Source organism: Sander lucioperca, chromosome 22 (genome assembly GCF_008315115.2).
Source record: "Sander lucioperca isolate FBNREF2018 chromosome 22, SLUC_FBN_1.2, whole genome shotgun sequence".
NCBI lineage: Eukaryota > Metazoa > Chordata > Actinopteri > Perciformes > Percidae > Sander > Sander lucioperca.
Genome location: NC_050194.1, coordinates 21603378 through 21624744, shown reverse-complemented (window position 1 = coordinate 21624744; position 21367 = coordinate 21603378). Strand labels below are relative to the sequence as shown.

The following is a 21367-nucleotide window of genomic DNA, read 5'->3' as shown; positions in this document are numbered from 1 at the left end:
TCTAGTAAGCCTGCAGTGCTTTTCTTATTGTGATTAAGTGCACAAAAAGATCATGAGGGAAAATATTTGTCTTTATTTTATTTTTATTTTTATTCCAGTATATTGTACAATTTTACTTCACCTCATGTTATCTCACCTTAATGTAAAACTAATAAATATCAATAATAATTGCATGATACCAACTGCTTTGATTTTTCAAGATTGTCTAATGCCTGTTTTTGTGACATATGTACAGATTTATTTTGTGATGTAGTTTTGTTTTCTTTGTCTTTTAACTGTCACAGCATTTTGCATTACCCAAAATGCTTATTTGTATGTTTTGCTGTACATATTCCCTAAACTTAAACCAAGTAAAAAAATTCACCGTCTATCAAAATGCTCAAAACATTAAACTTTCAAAGTGCTAAAACTGATACAGATGTATACACTGAAAAAGTTACTGAAAGATTATAGGATATTGTAAAATACTACCAAACTGTTTTACTTCTTCTTATAGATAAGTATAGTTTGAGAGATTTTAATTGAGCAAGAAAGCATTATGAAAATGTCATCAGCTAGAAGCCTAAATCATATGATTAAATCCTACAACAAATCATTAATCTATCCACAACAATCAGTAGCATCAGGTACGATGGGTTTGCTGATTATTTATATATCACTCACTGAACCGAGACCAAGTCCCCTCTGGGTTTCGTAGTTCCCACCTATGTTGTTCTGACCTGACTTAAAACTCCAGCGTTGTTTGGGTAGCAGCTGAAATCAAACGTACGGAGGGAAACCTCAGACTTCCTGCACTAAGTGAACATTTCCTCAGTAAACGGTGGGCATATTGGCTGACAAACTGTGGTCTGTTGGAGACGACCGGGGGGATCCAAGGAGAAGAATGCCCCTTCTGTCCAGCCACCAGGTGGGAAGCCAGTACCTCTCTCGCTCTGTTAACCTCCAACCCTCTGCTGTACAAACCCAGGGAAAAGCTCTCCCTGCTGCTAGACTGTAAAGTTACCATATTCTTTCAATACTTGTGAATAAAAAAAATGCTAAAAATACTGTAAGGCAAGTTCAAGGAATGAGGCAAAATGGTAGAGAGAGGAGTTAAGTATATTGATTTTGGCTGGCTGGAAGTTCACTAGGCCATAACGTATAATTACAGTGGCATGATAAAGTGCAGTATTTCACCAGAAATAAACGTGACATCCACAGTAACTCTTACTTTCCTATGCTGTGCTTTGACTGACTCACAGAGTTATAAACAAACCCACCTGCCTTTTGAGCTCTGAAATAAAGGGAACCCACCCATTTTTGGCCATGCTAGCGGTGTGGCTCTAGGGATGGCAATGTCGGCTGGTTGGTTAGTCCACCACTGGTCCAGATATCCAATATCTCAACTACTGTAAGGATTGTCATGGAATTTTGTACAAACATTCATGGTCCGCAGAGGACAATCCTGATGTGTTGGAAATGTGTTGGTTAGTTTGCCACTTGTTACATTAGACTTTATTCAACTTTGTAGTGACAAAATGTTTTTTTAACTTTAAAGAAAAGCAAGGCAGCAATGGCAGCTAGAATGGGCAGATCTGAGGAGGAGGAATTTAAGTTTTTCTTGACCAGCACAAGCACCACCTCAACCCCCTTCCTCTTTTTTCCTCTTGCAGGCGGCTCCCACATGTTTAGACATGCTCTTACATCAGGAGAGGCCCAGAGGGTCGGATCTTAACAACAGCACTCCACTCTTTCCACTGTCTCAGACGCTCTGTCTTACACTCCTCAAATGCACGCTTTTAAATGAAATTAATAAATCAAAGGCTGTGGTTCTAATCCAACAACGCTGGCACCTGAAAACTTTTATTTACACAAAGCGAACTGTAATCTTGCAAATACTGTAGCGAGAGGATTGGCTCGGGAGTATTCCTGTTGCTAGGACTTTGTCTCTGTATTTCAGCCAGCTTTCCTTCTTTTCCAGATGTTGAAGCTCCTCCCCACTGGCCTGCCGCAGCCTCCCACAGCTTGGACCCAGCCAACAAACACAGCTGCTACCAATCTGAAGACTCTCATAAGGAACTTTCAGATGACCCAGATGAGAGGAAGACCCAGTCTGAAGATAGCATCCTGGATCAGACTGGGCTTTAAGGCAAGAGCAGGTATAATAGCAACCCTGGTCAATCCTACTGAACTACCATCTTTTAGTACCATCCATGCCAGACATGTATAAAAGTACTAGAGACCCATACCTGAGTAAAAGCAGAAGTGACTTGAGTAGAAGTTGAAGTGCTCTTTAAGCACCACAAGTGGAAGTACTAAAGTATTCAACATTTTTTGTACATAAGTATTGCATGTAGTTTATTTTAAAATGTACTACTCTAAGTACTGAAAGTAAACGTACAAATATTGTGTTACGTAGGAAGCAGTCAAAAGTTTGAATATCATATTGTTTATATTATTTAAAATGTTTAGCCTAAAGGACACTCACAATTCCTTTGGCTGTAGCAGCAGTATATATTTAGGGGTCCAAGCCCGAGTCTGTAAGAACGGGCAATAGCAAAGCTATGCCGTTCATACAGCAGGACTGTAGAACCCTATTGTTTTTCTAAAGATTTTTATTATTCTTCTCCGCCTAAAACTCCGACTACAGCCTAAACCGTACATGGTGGGGGGTTGGCATTTTCAGGAATGGTCCCAAACTCTGCAAGGACCTCAGGCGCAAAAATAGACCTACTTCCACCACTAGGTGGCGCTATAGCAGAAAAAACGCGTTTGGCCCTATAACTCCCATACCGTACACCGGACATTAAAAATCCATATATCCACGCGTTCCCTAGATCCAACTGAATCACGTGATATAGGCCACGCCCATTTCCGCCTAAACTTTTATGCGTGAAAAATCGTGATTTATCAAAAACCTACTTTTTCGAACTCCTCCTAGACCGTGCGACCGATCGGCACGAAATTTGGCAGGTAGCATCTCCAGATGGGCCGAACAAAAAGTTAATAAAAAGAATTTTGATAGGATAAAAATTGCGCATATTGTGCACAAACAAATTTGTGTAGCTAACTATGAAAACACCAACTTTGCCATATCTCGGCCAAAATAAATGCCATCAACGCCAAACTTTAGATTCTTGTTTAGCATGACCCTCTGAAGGTCTCCCACCCGTTTTACAAAAATTGGCCACTACAAGTACAAAAAGTTTATATCTCATGAACCGCTAATCTGATTTTTACAAAATTTGATGGATACCATCTAGGGACACTCCTGAGGCCAACCCTAGAGTGGGGTACTGAGGGGTCAAAGTGGGCGTGGCCTATGGGACCCACGTCTAAATTTACTACTTATGCTAATGTGAACAACTTTAAATGTACAGGGTAGCTAGACAATGGGTCATGGACCACACCTACCAAAAATTACACATGTGGACCACTAGGTGGCGCTATAATGTTTTTTTGCTATTAACTCCCACATTACACATCGCACATTAGAAATCCTTACATCCACATGTTCCTTGAATAAAGCTGAATCACATGATATAGGCCACGCCCATTTCCGCTTAAAATCTTTTTCGCAATATCGCGCAATGCGCAAAACCAACTTTTTCGAACTCGTCCTAGGCCGTGCAACGGATCAGCACGAAACCTGGTAAGTAGTATCTCCAGATGGACCTGAGCAAAAGTTACTCAAGGAATTTTGCTACGTTAAAGTTTGCGCATTTGACGACCAAATAAATTTTCATAGCTAGCTACCACACACGTATCATATCATATCTCGGCCAAATTAAAAGTTATCAGCAAGGAACTTGGGATCATCCCAAGTTTTACTCAATTTTAATGGGATATTTGCAATGGAAATATACCACAGACCTTGCAGCTCACACTTCTCAATATTTACTGATGTTTGCCTCCTACCGTTAGGTTTTGGTTTTCATTTTTGCGTGCTCCTTTGGTTTTTTACAATAAACAAACTTCTTAACCCACCTGACAAAGTTTCTACAACCTTCACAGTGGACAAATGCAACTCGTTTCTCTCACTTTTTAAATCCAATATCAACACCATTCATAGGCAGCAATACCGTGCAATTAAACATTGCAATTAGTGCTAAGTGGAGCACCTGTCATAGCGTGATTGGTTATGTCGGTGGCATTGATGCTTAATTTCCCACGAAGCACCCACAGAGGAAAACATAAATCGGCGCCTATGACGCCATTTACAACAACTTGACCATCTCCCCTGCTCCTTCAACAACCACACCTGCCTCCCCCCTCCACCCTCTCGGTCACTCTCATTTTTCTCTGCTGTACCCTGCGGTCAGGGGGGTTAAGAAGTTTGTTTATTGTAGAGAATTCTTAAAGGTAGTCCGTATATGCGTGGAGGTGAACTGTTGACCGCTACGTTTGCAACGGCGACGTACCGCAGACGTCGCGGCTCGCGCCTCTCGATGTTTAGCGACGTTTGCCTCCCCGCCACCTGGCGTGGGTGGCTTGGGCCCCGTCATAACTGCTTGCAGTTCTAGTTTATAATTGTAACTGTTGGGATTTTAACCCTGTGAATGCTGGATAATGTGTATTAGCTGCTCCAGAGCTCCTATCACAGAGCACGAGTCACCAGGTGGAGTTCTTTTTTTTTCTTTTTACTTGGTAGTAAGATGGTGCGTTACAGGCAGTCACAAGCTGTATATTGCTGGATATATGAAGGAAGTTTCTGAAATAAAGCCAAAAAAGGTACATTAATGTCACAGCTGTATACTATTATCTGATATAACAGTGGGTTATTAATCACTTATTAACAAATACTGAAATAAAATGTATAATTATCACACTGTGCAAGTAAAATGAACATCCTCTCCAGCACAGTAACTATTAAAGCCCCAAAAAACGTATCACACACTAGCTAGTAACGTGTGATGTACAGTAGCTAGTAAGTTAGCAAGCTAGCAAAATACAGATAATAGCAGCTTCACGTCACAGGGTAAAACAGTTAACATTCAGTACTCATTGCAGACTGAAACAACTCAGGAATAGCTTAATCTGCTGCAACAATGGCTAAATCGAAAGAGTACAAATTTACATTGTCTCTGACTTCTGAACAGGCAACCGCCGTAATGAAAAGAAACGATCTCGGGATTTCTTACGTAACTTACGTAACTACACACGCTGAAACCTACACAGTCTCCGTAGCGTGAGGAATTCACAACAGTAACGAGTAACGATGCAGCACATAAAAAATTTATCGGAGTAAAAGTATTAAACTCATCGAAAATATGTACTGAAGTAAAAGTAGAAGTAGGAGAAAAAAATAATACTCCAGTAGAGTACAGATACAGCCTTATAGTACTTAAGTACAGTAGTGAAGTAGTTCTACTTCGTTACTATACATCTCTGATCCATGCCCTTGATAAAAGAACACTTTAAAATGTGCCAAAAATAGGGGTTTAAAGCAAAATCTACAAATATATTTTTACACAGAGGGGCGAAAAAACAGATTTCTTCATTTATTTCTGTGGATGAAACCAACTTAGACTGAAGTTATTTCCCTGCTCTGCACAGATCACAGACCTCTTCTCCGATGTCGGCAAAAAGCTGCTGCTTGAGGCCAACTTTCTGTTGAGCTAAATGGAAAATGGCATCTTCCCAAAATCTCCGATCTGCCTGAAAGATCTTTCTACAATCTGAAACGCTACTGGCCCCACATGTATGCACACTTAAAGCTTAACACTAGCCGTTGTACACAATGTTTAGGTTAGTTCTCTACTCTAAACTCTAGTCAGTCCTGTCACTGTTATATGTACAAAAATGAGCACACAGAAATAAACATTTCATCAATCCATTGGTAGAAAACTTGCAAGGACTTGCTGCTTTTCTTTGTCATATATGATAGTAACTTGAAAATCTTTAGTTTTTTTTATATTTATTTATTATTTTATAAACTTTTATAAACTTATACCTGCAATTTTAGGCCAAAAACAACTATGAGAGCAGTAAGAGTGAACCAAAACAGACCCTACAGTAAACAATATCCTGAAACTCGCTAAAAAGCTGAGGGGAGCTGCAGATGGAGGTGATAATTCTCTGCAGGTTCATCACTATGAGCGACCCTTTTCACAAAATAATCGTTGGTTGCAGCTCTCATTTCAATGCTTCCAAATTTCAGAAAGGTGAAATCATCAACATGCTGGTTAGCTCCCCTGTTTGCCACACCCTTAAACCAGAGAAAGCTGTAATTTGAGGCGCTATTTTTAAGTGCTTAATGGATGATTGACAGCAGGCAGTGAATGCAAACAGCACTTTTCGTGGGCATCTTTCCCCTCATAGTTTCATGTAGTTTTAACACATCTACAATGATTTGCATTTATCATGCGGCCATCTTGAAGAACTTAATTAACTCCTCCAACTTCTTCTCAGCCTCCCAACTGAATTAAAACTAAGGAATGTATCTTGGCAGGCCTCTACTTTCCCTTTTCAGCTGTTTGTAATGTTTCCTGTGAGGCTGCTCTGCACATTTGATTATGAATTATGTTGCATGTTGGCGTTTGGATGAGAAAGAGAGAGAGAAACAGTGAGGAGGCAGGAATAGGGAGGCCCGGAGAAAGGAGAACCACAGAGCACCATGCCTTTTCATATGAGTCATAGTAAGTATTCACTCTGCTTGCATCTACAATCAAGCTTCTGCTCCATCGTGAAGTATGAGAGAGTAAAAAAGATTGTACAGAGATTATACAGAAAGTATAACACTGACATGAAGGTACTTACTAACTTACTTCAACCTCAGTGTTCCTGTCCAGTTATTTAAAGAAGTGCAACAGAGTGAATGGAAGGGAGACATTGTTATAGAGAAAACAAAAGTAATCACTACTTGCTAAACCGCAAAGCCACAACAGTCTATATGTGATCATAGTTTACAGTGTTTCAGAGCTGCACTGAGGATAGGAATATCTGGCTTTAATCCAGTACTGACAATGTTAGATAGTCAGGTTAAGGACAAGAATCCATTAATGTTGCATATAAATAAATCACGCAGGAGATGTCAAGAATGAACGTTGTATAGAAGAGAAAGAAGCCTACATTAAACTAGTATTAATGATCCTGTGTTTAAATCACAGAGTAAATCTCTTCGCTCTTTCACACCCATCTGCACTATGTGACTGCAGCTCCTCCTTCCAGCGGATGCTTCAGACATGATCCAGAGTCTCACATTTCACCCCCCCACCTCCACCTTCCCCTCAGACTATGCCCACCCCTCCACGGAGTAATCCTCATCAGCCTAATGCATCCGCATTCGTCATCACTGCTCTTTCTGCTCTGTGTTTACATGGTGAGCCAACTGGTGAAGTTGGGGTAAGCCTAAATGCTGGAGACAGTATGCACTAGAGGGGGCTCTTCTGTGGGTGTGATCCCACCCAGCCCTCAAAAGGAGATGACCCCTCCACACATGGTTTGGATACAGACAGTATACTGTAGGGTTTATATGGCGTTTTTTTCTTATCTGCATCAAGGCTCTAAGGATAGAATGTGTTAAATGCTGTACATTTTTTAAAGCACTTGGGACAAACTTGTGATCCTGGGGCTATATAAATAAACTGAATAGACTTGATGAGCTTTAATGCCTCAGCAGAAAAGAAGAATACTTTCTTAGCAAAGATGCAGCTAAAATATTCAGAAAACCAGGTTTTAGAATGAGCTTTAAACATGATTAAAGGGATAGTTCAGATCTTTTGAAGTGGGGTTGTATGGGATACTTATTACCTTACCTTATACCTTATTACCTTACTTTTTCTTATTACCTACAGTAGATGCTGGTCGGCATGTCCCCAGAAGCAGGCAGAAGTATTGACATGGAAGCTAAGCAATGTACTGCTGTTGACAGGGCCACACAGCTAAACTTATTTTAGCCACCTAAAAAAAAATCAATATCAGTTTAAATGTACGCTATATTTAGAATATTTTCACTGCTTTACCTTGCCGTCAAATAGCACTTTATGACGGGGAACCGAAGCCGTTATAATGCGCTCTTTAGGTTAGTTAGTTTGTTAGTTTTATTAGTTCATAACCTAAAGTCACACAATAACACAAACAAAGTTTCTGCAAGGTAAATTATCTTTTTTGTCACAAGTCTGGTGGCTTTAAATAGAGCATAGATAACGGCTTCAGTTCCCGACGCCATGTGATGTGTATGTTTACATCCCCTGTATACAGCGTAGACATACACGTGGATAGCTCAAAATGCGTACAGATAACACGCCATTTGGCTTTAGGAAAGTGGCGTGTATGTTTACGCAAAGTCATGATGCCATGTTGGCAGTACATTGCTTTTGCTTCTGTGTCAGTACTCCTGCCTGCTTCTCCTAACTGGGGGCGTGCTGACCACCATCTACTGTAGGTGATACAGTGACTATGGATAAGTACCTCATACAAGCCCATTCAAAAGATCCAAACTATGCTTTTAACATCAGAAAAAAGTTAATATTTAAATAGATTTATTAACAAAAATGGCTCATTTGCAATGTGTTTTCTTTATCTTATTCAACTTCTAAAGATTTGTTCCAGAGCCCACTTTGAACACAGTTTTGCAAAGTGTTTCACAGTTTGCTGAGACATGCTTAGGTCTTGATCTTCACACACCAACTGTTTACTTTTCCACTTAGCACAAATATGAGAAACATTCAGCCAGAAGGTGGCATACTCAGTTCTTTCATAGATTCTAATGTCCTTTAATTTAGGATTTAAAATGTTGGCAACCACATCTGTTCCTGTGCTGCAACTTAAGAGTTTAACAAGACACACCTTCCTATGATTGTTAGAGTTTACCACTTCTGGACAACTATCCCTGGTGTTATGATCAAAACTAACAGTGCTATTTCCTCTAAAGGTTAAGAGACAAACACATGGGCACGGTTTGGGATGTCCTCTGCTGCGTCTCAGCTCCAGTCTCCAGCTGACTGACACTAATTCCTCTGTCCAGATCTCCTGTTGGGGGGTGAAAGCTTTGCTCTTCCATTAGGAGAGGCTGTTTTTTTCTGGCCTCTGCTCACTGGCCCAGGACTCACAGCATGATGATCCCAGAGGGGTCGTACCTACATGTTTTTATTTCGGCACCGAGGCCATGTTGGCAGGATGACCTCTCAGTTTTGGACTAAAGTGTTCCAGGTGGAAAATATCACGACCTATTGTGTACTTTATACTCTATTCATTACAGCTATTACATACATTTTTTTAAGCTTCATACATTGTTTTCTGTCCCCTTAACTTCAGACATAATGTAAGATAAAGAATGATAAAAGACTGGGGATGTTTGTTACTGACGAGGTGCTCTGGCTCATGATTCACCCTCTGAGTCTCTAGACTCAAATGTTTGGTCTGCCAGCAGGCTGAGTGTGATTTAACTGCACCACAGACAAAGACGCCACTAAGACCACAATGAGAGACTCCACCTTTTGCCTCCTGATCTGAGACTCTGTCTTTTAAATACAGCTGTCCATCCAAGCCTTTTTTTGTGTTCTTCATGCAAATGATTGCCTGTGCATATATTTAGCATATTACATTTTGTCACTTTTCTGCATTTTTCTTTGTATTTTCACTGGCCACGGGAAGCTTTTCTTCCTCCACTGTTTCTTGGTGATTCCTGCTAGTTTATACTGCCTTTAGACATACATCCCTAGACACAGAACATTTTAAATGAGTTGGTGGTGTCATTCTCAGGAATGAAAAGTGTATTTTGTAGAATCATATGTGGAGGTCATGAATCTATTTTAAGAACAGTAGGGGTAAAACACACAAAAAAACTTGAAAAGGTATATGTTAAAGCATTAGAGAACTGTGAAGCACTCATTTTATAGAGCTATATACTGTAGCTAGTGGAGGTGTATGTGTAAATAAGGTACCCTACAGACTTTTTCTAACCAGAAAACCTAGTCCTTGAGACTGACTGTTTCAGGACTGTTTTCATTTTTCCGCCTTAAGGTTTTGTTTCCGAAGCTGAAGTCACAGTGCAGAGCTGAGCATAATGCAGCCAGCAGTACAGCGTTAAGTGCTTCCAGATGCTTTAAGAATTGAATTCATGTGCAGGGACAGAACAAAAAGATGTTCCTCCTTTCCCTCATTTATCCAACCTATTTTCTGTTGTCATCTTGTTTTCTTTCCTGCTTTCACTCACAAAATAAAAGCCATTAGAGAATGTTACTTGTGTTTTGGGTAACATATGGACATGAGGAGCCTTTTCTTAAGCTGTGATATCAGATTTCATGAATATGGAGGAAAAAAGTTTGGAAAATTTAGAACAAAAGCAATCCTGGTTAGAAGTGGGAGGGGACTCTCAGGGCCATAATCTTTTCTTAAATTTTACTTCTGAAAACTGGACAATAAAAACCTCTGCATGCGACACAAAAACTACACTGACAATGAACCAATGCAGCACCTGTTTGCATCAACACAAACAACTTTGATCCATTTGACAGTCCAAAGACATATTGTATGATTTAATGGTGCGTTATTTGTCTCAGTATGAAGAAACAGTCCTATGGGCAAGGCAGGGAGAGGCTGGGTGGGACTGGGCTGGGTTTAGTGGATGGGAGAGGGTGGAGTCTGACACAAGTTCTGCACTCCTAACTCGTGAACTCTCAGGAAGGACGCCCCAGGGTGGCTACTCTTTTAACTGGGTGCTTCTCTGCCTCCCATGTTTATAGAGAAGCAAGGGGGAGTGAAATAAAGAACTTCAGCAATGCGCAAGACAGGTAGAGACAGGACAAAAATTAAAGGAGAGAGAGAGAAAAGGGACACCAAAATGTGTTAACAGAGGTGGAGATGTGGCAGACAAAAAGAAAGAGATGAAGCATAAACACTCAATTTTGAGCTACTACATGTCATTTTATGTTTCTACAGCAGCAAGGTGAGCGTCAAAAGAGTGGACACATTTAGCACTGTGCCAACAGATTATAATGAACTACTATCAATATTTCTATTGCAAGTGATAGGGAAGCAGACTGATTTCGGAAAGGTGTCTTGTTAAGCGGCTGAGCTCCAAGAAAACTGTTCGTAGGAGGAATGCAGACTGTTGAGTGTCTTGACATGTTGAGGGAGAGGAGGCAGTGGGCTGAGAGGAGTCCAGTGCTGGAGGTTTGCATCATTCATAATCTCGGGTTAATTTCTATGATCTCTGTAGCAAAATACAAGATCACAGGCTTTTAGAATAAGAGATCCTTGTCATCACAGACCTATATAATTGCATTTTTCATTCACAATCCAGATTTCTTTTCAAGTTTACAAGAAAAATAGAATTCAAAAGATTCAAAATGGTTCCTGTCCTAAAAGCAAATTTTCTTGCTACGCCTAACAATAACCCAGGTGGCTCAGTCATAAGAGTCAGAGGGGTTTGAAGGGACAGGAAGCTGTGGATCCTGTCTTACATGTGGGTGGCCACTGTCATTATCAGTTAAGTGTAACCATTAAACTTAATGAAAAGTCCAACTCCTGTAATTGATAGTTACACGCTGAAGTGATTCTGAAATTGGGAGGTGCCCACTTGACACCCCAATAACAACATAACCACCTTTACTCTTACATCCAAGGCAGGCGTCTACTGTACGTAGCCGCTTGCTTTACTTTAACAGTATGTGGGATATTAGTGACAGTAGGACCTTCAAATTCTTTCCGGAGCAAGACAATGTGCTTTAACCAAGACCATCTGTTTTGAATGAACTAAGATATTCGGTGCGCTGCAGAGATTATTCACTTTTTTTCAGCCATTGCCTCAAAAAGGTTTTTCCTTCATCAAAAAACACTAGCCATGCAGTAAAAAACATATTTCATATATAAAAAATATGCTCAGCTCTTCTTTTTGGATTCTTTGTTTTCATATTCATATTCATATACTAATCCTAACCCTACACAAAAGACTCTAATCTAATAAATACTGGCGCTGTACATCCATATTGTTGTGCAGTAACAGAAGCAGCATCAACACTAACAGAAACTGAGACCATCACCATACAAACTCAATTTTGCCAGAATGGGCAGCTCCTCCTTTTTTTCCCCCCTCTGTGGTTGATTCTTACTTTTTTTTTGTTCCTCCTCTTTTTGCATTGTGGCCAAGTATACTCCCTTTGTTGATGTGGCAGGCCTGGGAAATGAAAAGTTGATACTTCATGTCAGGCAAAGAGGAGCACCTCCTCTTCTTTTCTCTTTCTGTTTTTTTTTTTTTTTTTACTTTTTTGCTTGCAAACGTGGACAGAAAGGAAAAAAAGACAATTTAGGAAGCTTACACAATGACATAGAAAGTGAGGTTTAACAAATGGCTACTGCTGGCCAGCAATTATACCAGCCGTCCAGGCACATCTGTACGTTTTTGTATTACATTTTAACATATTTGTATGTATGTGATGTAATGTAATTAAACAAAAAAAAGTGATCTTTGCAGAACAAAAATAAAGATGGAGGAAAGAAGGGGGCTGATTTTGTCCCAGTAACCCAAACTTCATCTCACTATTTGACTCTTCGAAGCCACAAGGAAAAGCAGATACTTATGTTATCCATACATTATTTCAATTCCATCTACAGCACCAATTATGATCTAAGAAAAAGAACAACACTTGTATGGCCTTAAAAACTTCAGCTACAGCTAATAAATGACAAGGTACGTTTCAGAGCCAGTGAACGAGCTCTCAGTGAGTTTCCATGATGTGATGTGGAGAGAGAGAGAGAGGGAGAGAGAGAGAAAGAGCAACCAGACATCTTGCTTTTCATTCCAAAGCACAGTTAAACACAAACCAGAGAGACATGATGACACTAATCTAAATATGGGCAACCGGCTGGAGCCAATCACAGCCTGAGCATCCATTACTCCCGCCCACTCCCAACTCACCCTAAACCCTCTACCAGAGCTTATTGTAGTTCAACGTGTGACGTGGAGACCTCAAAAGCTGCCGTTTTTTTTTAACTACTTCTAACTCAATGGCTTAATGTGTGCCTCTTCTTTTCTGTGTATCTTCCATCAAGTCCGTGTCCCGGTTTAAACACTGAGGTTGTGCTAAAAAATACAACGATGTCTGCAGATGGCTATCTCAGCATCCTGACATCTGTAACATCTAGAAAACTTGCTATGAAACATCATTCAATTAGAGACATTTACTTTAGCATCAACCATAACCTTTGTATGACTTATTAATCAATATTTTTATGCTTGTTAATTAGTTACTATTTGCAAAACCGATTTTATTACAGCCTCAGTCAGATCTTGAAGAAACCACTTCCAAACTTGCCATTCAAGTCAAAACTTTGACAGTGGTGGAATGTACAAAGTGCATTTACTCAAGTACTGTATGTAAGCACAAATTTGAGGTACTTGTACTTTCCTTGAGTATTTCCACCTTATACTTCTACTCCACTACATCTCAGAGGCAACTATTGTACTTCTCCACTGCATTTGTCTGACAGCTTTAGTTAATTTTCAGATGACAGTTTTTCATCCGCTTCCTGTCCAATGACAATGCAATTTTCAGGATAAAGTGTCCCTGAGAAAATGATTCTCCTTCTTAAGCTAAATAAAGTCTTTAAAACGCCTCTTGGATCAGCTGAAAAACGCATTGTCGCATCTAGCGGATATAGACTAAGTTTTTATTAATGCCTTTGCCCCGGTCAGATTTATTTCGCAGAGTCACAAAATGATTTACGGCAGGTAGAATGGCTCTACAGTAACTGTTAGTTGTATTTGAATTTTTAATATGTTGTAGTTATGGCTGATACTGGGGCAGGGCCATCACAGAAAAAAAAGGAATTAAACGAAGAACAACTAAAAGCTAAAAGGGAAAGTGACAGACAACGGGCGAAACCAGAGTCAATCTTGGTTGGGCTTTCCACAGATGGAGACAATGACGGGATTGTAAATTATTTAAAACCGACCCCGAATTGACCCTCAGGTATATGTCTATTTCATAAAATAACTTTAGATTGCGCGATATGGTTGTACACCAGTAGCCTACAATAAATTACGTCCCCCTTCCATTTAGTGCGGACATTTTACTTCTTTTCAGTCCGTGTTTGTGTTGGGCTACTATTTTCTTTTCCCTTATGTCCCCAGGAACTTGTGTAAAGCGTCCTTGGGATTCATGAAATGCTCTATATTAAGCCAAGTATTTATTACGTTAGTTGCTACAACAATCTCTTAATGCTTTGGCTCATGACACAGTGACTGACAATGATACCAGGTTTAGCTCACGATACATCCAGGCTAAGTTACCATATGCAACACTTGAAATGCAACAATGCATTAGTAACGTATTCTCTTATTGTAAATGAATGATTTTCGGTCTGAGCAAAACATTCATGGCAACTATATGACCTCCCGGTAACGCTAACTTAGTAATACAGTGGGCAACGCAGCATCATAAAGAAAAGACCTTTACAACAGGTGTGTGGTAAAAACATTACCGCTTTTGTCCAAAGTGGCCGCTAGAATCAACAGAAACTGAAAGTTACATATAGCCACTTTAAGTAAAGGATCTGAGTACGTCCACCACTGGATACAATGGTGCTCCGTCTGAGCTGTGACGTGGACTCTTAACCCAGATTGTAGTCTTTCGTATGGGCCGGCCTGAGGGGAATCTGGTTAACTTCTTGTAGTGTGCATCTAGCCTTTAAGGTGTTGTCCAGCAGAATCTGGGCACCCCTCCCCCAAGTGTGAGCAGCTGCCAGCACCAGATAAAATGTTTCTCCTGATCGCCGACAGAAGGAGTTTAAACTTCACATGCTTATATGTGGTTGGAAACAGTCATAGAGATCTTGAACTGCAGGGCTGCTTTTCACTTCCAACTGTAAAGATATTGTTTTATACTGTAAATAAGCAGCCACACAATATAGACTACCTACTTGGCTGTAAGCATTCAGTCATGTCAGCATCTCATAAAGCTTAATTGTCAGCTCTGCGTTGCACATATGGAGGTTTCTAACAGGCAGGGGGTCAGGGTTTACACATCCATGGTTTGACCTAGAACACAACATCTCCTCCTGTTTGGAGCTGCGTAAAACCTGCCGCCTCATCGTTGGTACCCTTACCCCTCCTCCTGCCGTATGCTACCCATTAGCTGGGGGGGAAGCAGGTTTGCTTTATAGAGCCCTGTCACAGGGGAGCCTGATCCTGGCTTAGCTTAATCTGCTGAGGAACCAGCAAAAGCCCAGTGGCAACAATCAGCACTTTTGGATCAAGTAGTAATGACCCTAAAACATTATTGTAGTTAGATTTAATGCCAGTCAAGTTTACATTAAATTAGACTCCTGATCCTTTAGATAACAAAGCTTAAACATGGATGTCGGTTAACTTCTAAAAATCTTATTCAATTAAACCTGCAACTAACAATTATTTTCATTATTCTGCCCATTATTTTCTCAATTCGATCGTCAGAAAACTGTGAAAAATGTTCATCGCAGTTTCCCAGACTCCAGGGTGACTTCTTCTTATATCTTAAAAGTATTAATTTCACTATAATGTAAGGTCAAGAGGAAGCAGGTAAGTCTCACCTTTGAAAACTATAATTTTTGGAATTTTTGGTTCAATAATGACTAAAACAATAAATAGATTATCAAAGCAGTTGCTGACTAATTTTCCTTACTCTTGACAGTTGTCTCTCAACAAAGGATAACTCATTCTGCATTCATACCTTGGCACAAAAATAAGTATAAAGTAAATTGTGCAAGTTTTCAATGTGAAAAGTCACATAAGTGATAATATTGTCATTTTTTCTTCTGCCAGCCTTGTTTGAAGCTGCTATAATCCATATGTTTTATAACCGATGGATAAAATTAGTATTTAAAATGTGAAAGCGGTTGCTCGTAGTAAAAACCCACAAATAAACTCTGCAGTTTCCCTCAGCTATACAAAGAGTTTAGCGTCTTTCAGCTCATTGTTTTTACTGTTCTGGTTCTGTCTAAGCACTCTACTGGCAGTGGTTTTCAATGAAAAACAACAACTGAACGCTGAATATAGCAGGACTTTGTACCATGGAAAATCAAGAGCAGTATTCTAACGTTAGATTGTAGTGGAACGCAGCAGCACTTTCTAGCATCAAAAATTGCAGATAAAGGCTTCTGAACCAAACACTACCCAATCAGACATGTTTCAGCAGATAACGCGACCCGGAATTGGGGAGAATTAACAACATTGGCAGCCCAGATGACGTTGTTTACTGCCGTTAGCTATGTAGCTACTATAGTTAGCAGTGGACACTAATAGAATATAGCAGCACTTTCTACAGTCAAAAAAAAACACTGCAGTGGCTTAAAAAAAAAACCACTCCAGTCCTGCTTACCTGGAGCAGATAACCAATCATAGAAGGCCGACTTAGAGTTGCGTAATACTTAGCCGAGAGTAGAAACAACTGTTGAAACTGGAGCGTTCAGTACAGTTGGAGATCTGAAAGTTTTAGCTCACGGGGATTTCTCTAAAATATGTTTCCCTCATTATTTGAAGTTTGAAGTTGAAAATCCAACATTATAACATTGTAGATATGACAGAAAATACAGAAAAGCATAATATGTCCACTTTAAATAGCCAGATATTTCCCTTCTAAGTTGACCAAAACAGAGCTAAAAGGAGAGTTGGACTTTGATTGATCAGGTGGACACAAACATGACTGCTGAAATGCCAATGTTGTTCCATACTGGCTGGATGTGTAAATAAGCAACTGTTGTAGATACATTATAGATACAGTATAAGGATAGTTTTGCAAGAGAGATCACACTTTTCCACCCTAAACTATTACAATGCAGCCCTATTGAGCCATTAATGGGACCTTTGAGACCCCAGGCCCTGTACTGCCATTTTCCAACAGCCCCCAAACTGGTTTCTGGCTCCCAATTAAGCAACAGAAGCACCTAGAGCTATTGTAAAACACCCAGGGGTGCTATAACACTTCGAATAAAGAGCCCTTGATCTTCTCTGTTAGTAAATAATGAGGGCAGCAATAGAGCCTCTTTCAAATGTGGACTTGCTACTGTAAGGGCTTTTGCATATGCATCTCAACTTACTCTAATAAACGTAAAAGCCTCTTTTTTCCTTCACACAAACAGAAGCTGGTCTTTGATGTGGTGTTACGATGGCAGAGGTTCCCAAATTAATTTTTATGATAAAAGATAACAGATGTGACATGTTCAAAAGACGCAGATGAAAAGATAATTTTTGCGAAACTGATCAGCACACACTGAATACTGCACATCAATCTTCACTGAGGAAGATTTCCCGCAAGACACTTATTTTAGTCGATCACACAGTTGGCTGCTGCAGAGACGATGTTCGCTCAGGTTGCAGCACCAGCATCCATAAACACCTGGTTTTGTCCATCTTGGTCATTAAATACACCTTACCAGGATGTGACTGGAAAATAAATTAGGTAGAGGACAGTGAAGAGGAATAAAAGAGTGCAGAGTTGGAGGATTGCTGTACCTGTGTAAGAACATCTCCAGTATTAATTGGAACAAAAGTGTGTTTATGTAAGGAACTAGAAAACAGTTTCTGTGGATCAATAAAGCAACATGCTGACACTGGTCAGTCACAGTAGCTCTCTGATCTTTATATCTGGAGGCAGATAAAAGCTCTCAAGCTAACTGTCAGTTAGCAGGCTTCGCTAGCTTGTTCACTAACAGGACAATAAACTGACACAGTTTATTCAAAACACGTATTTGTACCATAGACTCATGTTTCATAACGGTCTTCAAACCATTTCTCTTTTGTGTGGAGCACGTTATACTCCAACAGATGAGGTTAAATGAAAGTTGTTGGTGCAACACAGCTAATAATTAATAATACTGTTGGACACTCCAGTTCATTGTTCCTTCATGGGTTAGAGCACAGTCAAGAATTTGCCTGTCAAACTTCATTTAAACTGAACTCAATGTGAAAAATTAGGCGGATTAACTTCACATCAATAAGCGAGTCCACTGATCGCGGTGATTCTACTCTTCATAGAGATTAGAGTTTGGTGTCCAGGAAACTGCTATAAGACAAGCATTTGTTTCAGTGAGCTGAGCCTTAATAATGTTTTTTTAAATGTGACTGTGGATCGAAACTACAGCTCTCACAAAATGGCTGCACTTGAAGACCTCCCAAGTTTTCTACATTTATTCTGTCATTCAAATCCTTAAACACTGGCCAGATCAGACAGTGGAAGTACAGCCAGTCTGTCCCTCCTTCCACCTCTCCGTGCCATCTTTCTCTCGCCTCTTTGTCTGTCTATCTCTGTCTAACCTCCCCCTTCCACCCTCTCCTTCTCTCTCTTCATCCTTCCCTTCAGCTCTCTCTCTCCCTCTCTTGACTCATCCAGGCAGGAGACCAGGAATAATAGGAGACAGGAAAGAAAACTCCACAGCGGCTGAGTGTGTGGGGCCAAGGACCAAGCCCATTGGCCTTTTTTCTCTCCATTCTATAACCCTCTAATTTTGCATTTATTTTAGGATGAGAGTTTATTGAGCTCAAGTCTCCAAAATGCCAAAAGCCTAGGACTCAGTCACTTACTGCCCTCTCCACACATCCATGACTTACTCATCAGAACATAATTGGTTTTACTGCGCTTTATTTCAAGTTATTGTGGTGATGAAGATCATTCTAAGCATAGGATAAGAAAAACTTTTTTTCAATGCAGCATAAGAAGGCTCAAAGGCTTATTTTGACTGAATCAATCACCACACCAAGTGTTTCAGGGACAGTTAAATGTCTACAAATTATTTTTCTTCATGACAGCAATACAGAAAATATGATATGATGTATCATTACCTTAGAGGCAGACCATGAAAGGAAATAGGGGTGCCAAAGGAGTGACTGTTTTGTCTTTATGTGGCATTTTAACAGATGCAGTTAAATCCAGAATTGCAGGGGGCAACGCAGCTTCTGTTAAAATTCCAGTTGCCACACAGCACAGTAAAAAAAGAAGAGAATCTGTGTGCAGATCTGCAAGATCACCTGGTTTCAAAACTATCCAGGTGTCTATGCAACATAACTGCATGTGCAGGTGCAAAGAACAGAGAGAAAAATTACAGTTCTTGGTTTTAATGACAGCACAGGGCTTCAGTGGGCATGGCCCGAGCCCTTACTGTCACTAAGGATGAATAATGGAAGGAAGCATTATGTGAGTTGTCAACGTGAGATTATAACTGTACATTGACTGGCTCCCAGCTGATATTTAGAGTGCTTTTGATATAGAATCAAACAAACATGATTAGTACCTGCAGTTGTTTCTGCAATGAAAAGTGCTGGATCATATTTTAACTGCTCACTTTTTAGCCACGCTAGCAGGATGGCTCTAAGGACAGCAATATCGGTCGATCCGGCTGCCACTTTGGTCCAGCCTAAAATATCTCAACTATCAGATAGATTTTATATTAAATTCTGTACGGACATTTAAGGTCCCCAGAGGACAACTTCTACTGACTTGGTGATCCCCTGACTTTTCCTCTAGTGTCATCAGCAGGTCAAAGTTAGAAGATATTTCACTCATCCAGTAAAACCTAATAGCTGGATTGGAATACAATTTTGTACAGACATTCATTGTCACCAGGGTATGAATCCCACAGACTTTGGTGATTCCCCAACTTTACCTCTAATGCAACCATAAGGTTAACATTTTTGGCTTTTAGTGAAATGTCTTGACAACTATAGGATGGATTTCAAATTTGTCCAATACTTCATTTTATTATCTAATATCTGCAAAACAATACCGTCAACCACAGCTGCACTTTGTGTTGACATTAGCATTTAGGTCAGTCAAGTGCCGCTGTGCTTAAGTACAGACTGACAAAGCCGCTAGCATGGCTGTAGATTCTTGTCTAAATCTATGCTTATTGAAATAAAAATAACAAATCTATACTTTTGCCATTTGTAAATAAAATATTGATGCAATAAACGAAAAATGACACAATGACAAAGTACAGTCAACATACTTACTACTAACTAAAATAGAAGTCTAGTCTCAACAAAGTTATTTTTGCAGTATTGTATTGCATTATCTCATGCAGGTGTTTCTATTTTATCTGGTCATGTAGAGTATAAATGACATGTGAAGCATTCTATCTAGCATGGCCTAAACTCTAAACATGCCAGATTCAAATGTTACACATAAAAGCTAATTTAAACTTTTCATAAAACAATACATTCCTGAAAAAAGTTGTCATGGTTGCCTCACACACACTTCTCTTAAAGGGATATTTCACCGTTGGAAAGATGAATATATCTTTAAATTGGGTCACTTATGCAGTAGAAATGTGAATTTTTTTTTAGAAATTGGTGGCTTCTAGGCCGAGAAAAGCCAGAAAATGTGTTTTTGGCTCATGTGGATGAAAGACACCAATTCCCAGAATGCACTTGCTTCGCTGCTTTAGAGTCTACTCCCAAGCCACGCCTACAGTTTAGAGACAGACAGACAGTGAGACAGTCAACTCAACTCAATGTGTTTTATTGTCATTTCAACCATATATGTACACAAAACAATGTTTCACTGTGGCTCAAGTGGTTACACAATTAAAATATATAAAAACGACATTATATAAAAACGACATGCGAAACAGGCTACATTTAGTGCACACACATTATATGCTCCGTAAAGTTCAGCTAACACATAGCTACTAGCATTAGCGCTTGGTGGGCTGTAAACACCGAGTATAAACACAGCCGTAAATTTGCGTGGAATGTAGAATGGTCGGCATTTAACAAACTCCACCAGCAGTTAGCAGTTAGTTGGATACAAGCACCAGTCCATGTTAACACAGCCCTCCTCCAATAGTCTTACCCGGCGACAGAGCAGCCGGCCTGGTAGCTGGATAGTCCCAGAGCCATCTCTCTATATCACTCTGGATAGTCCTGATTGTTCAGTCATGTTTCCACAACAACAAAAACACAGCAGTCTCTGAACTCGCGTTGGGAGTTTCGTTGAAGTTGGATGTAGTCCAGTTTGTTGTAATGAGTGGACACTTGCAAGCAGGATTGATGGAACAGGTGGCCGGCTAGCGTTAGCTTTCCACCGGCACTCGCTCCATGTTCCCCGCTGATGATGTCCCTAAACCGGCCAGAGCATCAAGCAACATCGCTGGTCTCCATAGCAGGCGAAGCTCACGTAGTGTGTCGAGTATTCCGTCTGTAATAAAGTGTCCTGCATATTCTCCGATCTGTACCAATGTATCCCGGTTGTACACATGTGCGGTAGTTTGAATGCACATAATTGTTTTAAAAGTTTGTTGCTGAGAGAGAGACTACTGTTTAGCGAGGATTCAAGATGGCTGACGCTCGTTTTGGTTTGGGAATCTTCGGAGAAAGACGACAGTCCAACCCCCTATGGGCGGGTTGAAAACATGTGGAAGTAGCTCCTACTACTGGCTGTAGTCCATTGCCTCTGGTCAAAAAATCTTCAGA

The 21367-nt window shown here is 40.1% G+C and overlaps 1 long non-coding RNA gene across 5 annotated transcripts in view; it reads right to left on the bottom strand.

Moving 5' to 3' along the window:
- Positions 1 to 21367, bottom strand: part of LOC116061488 — a 33816-nt gene that overhangs the window by 6499 nt on the left and 5950 nt on the right. Inside the window, exon 3 of one of the 5 annotated variants that reach the window (XR_004896413.1) lies at positions 1715 to 2121. The exons of 3 other annotated variants lie outside the window; for them this stretch is intronic. This is a non-coding gene — a long non-coding RNA (uncharacterized LOC116061488). Of the gene's footprint in view, positions 1 to 1714; positions 2122 to 21367 lie in introns of those variants that run through there. One more of the 5 variants, XR_004896414.1, reaches the window with a different exon arrangement.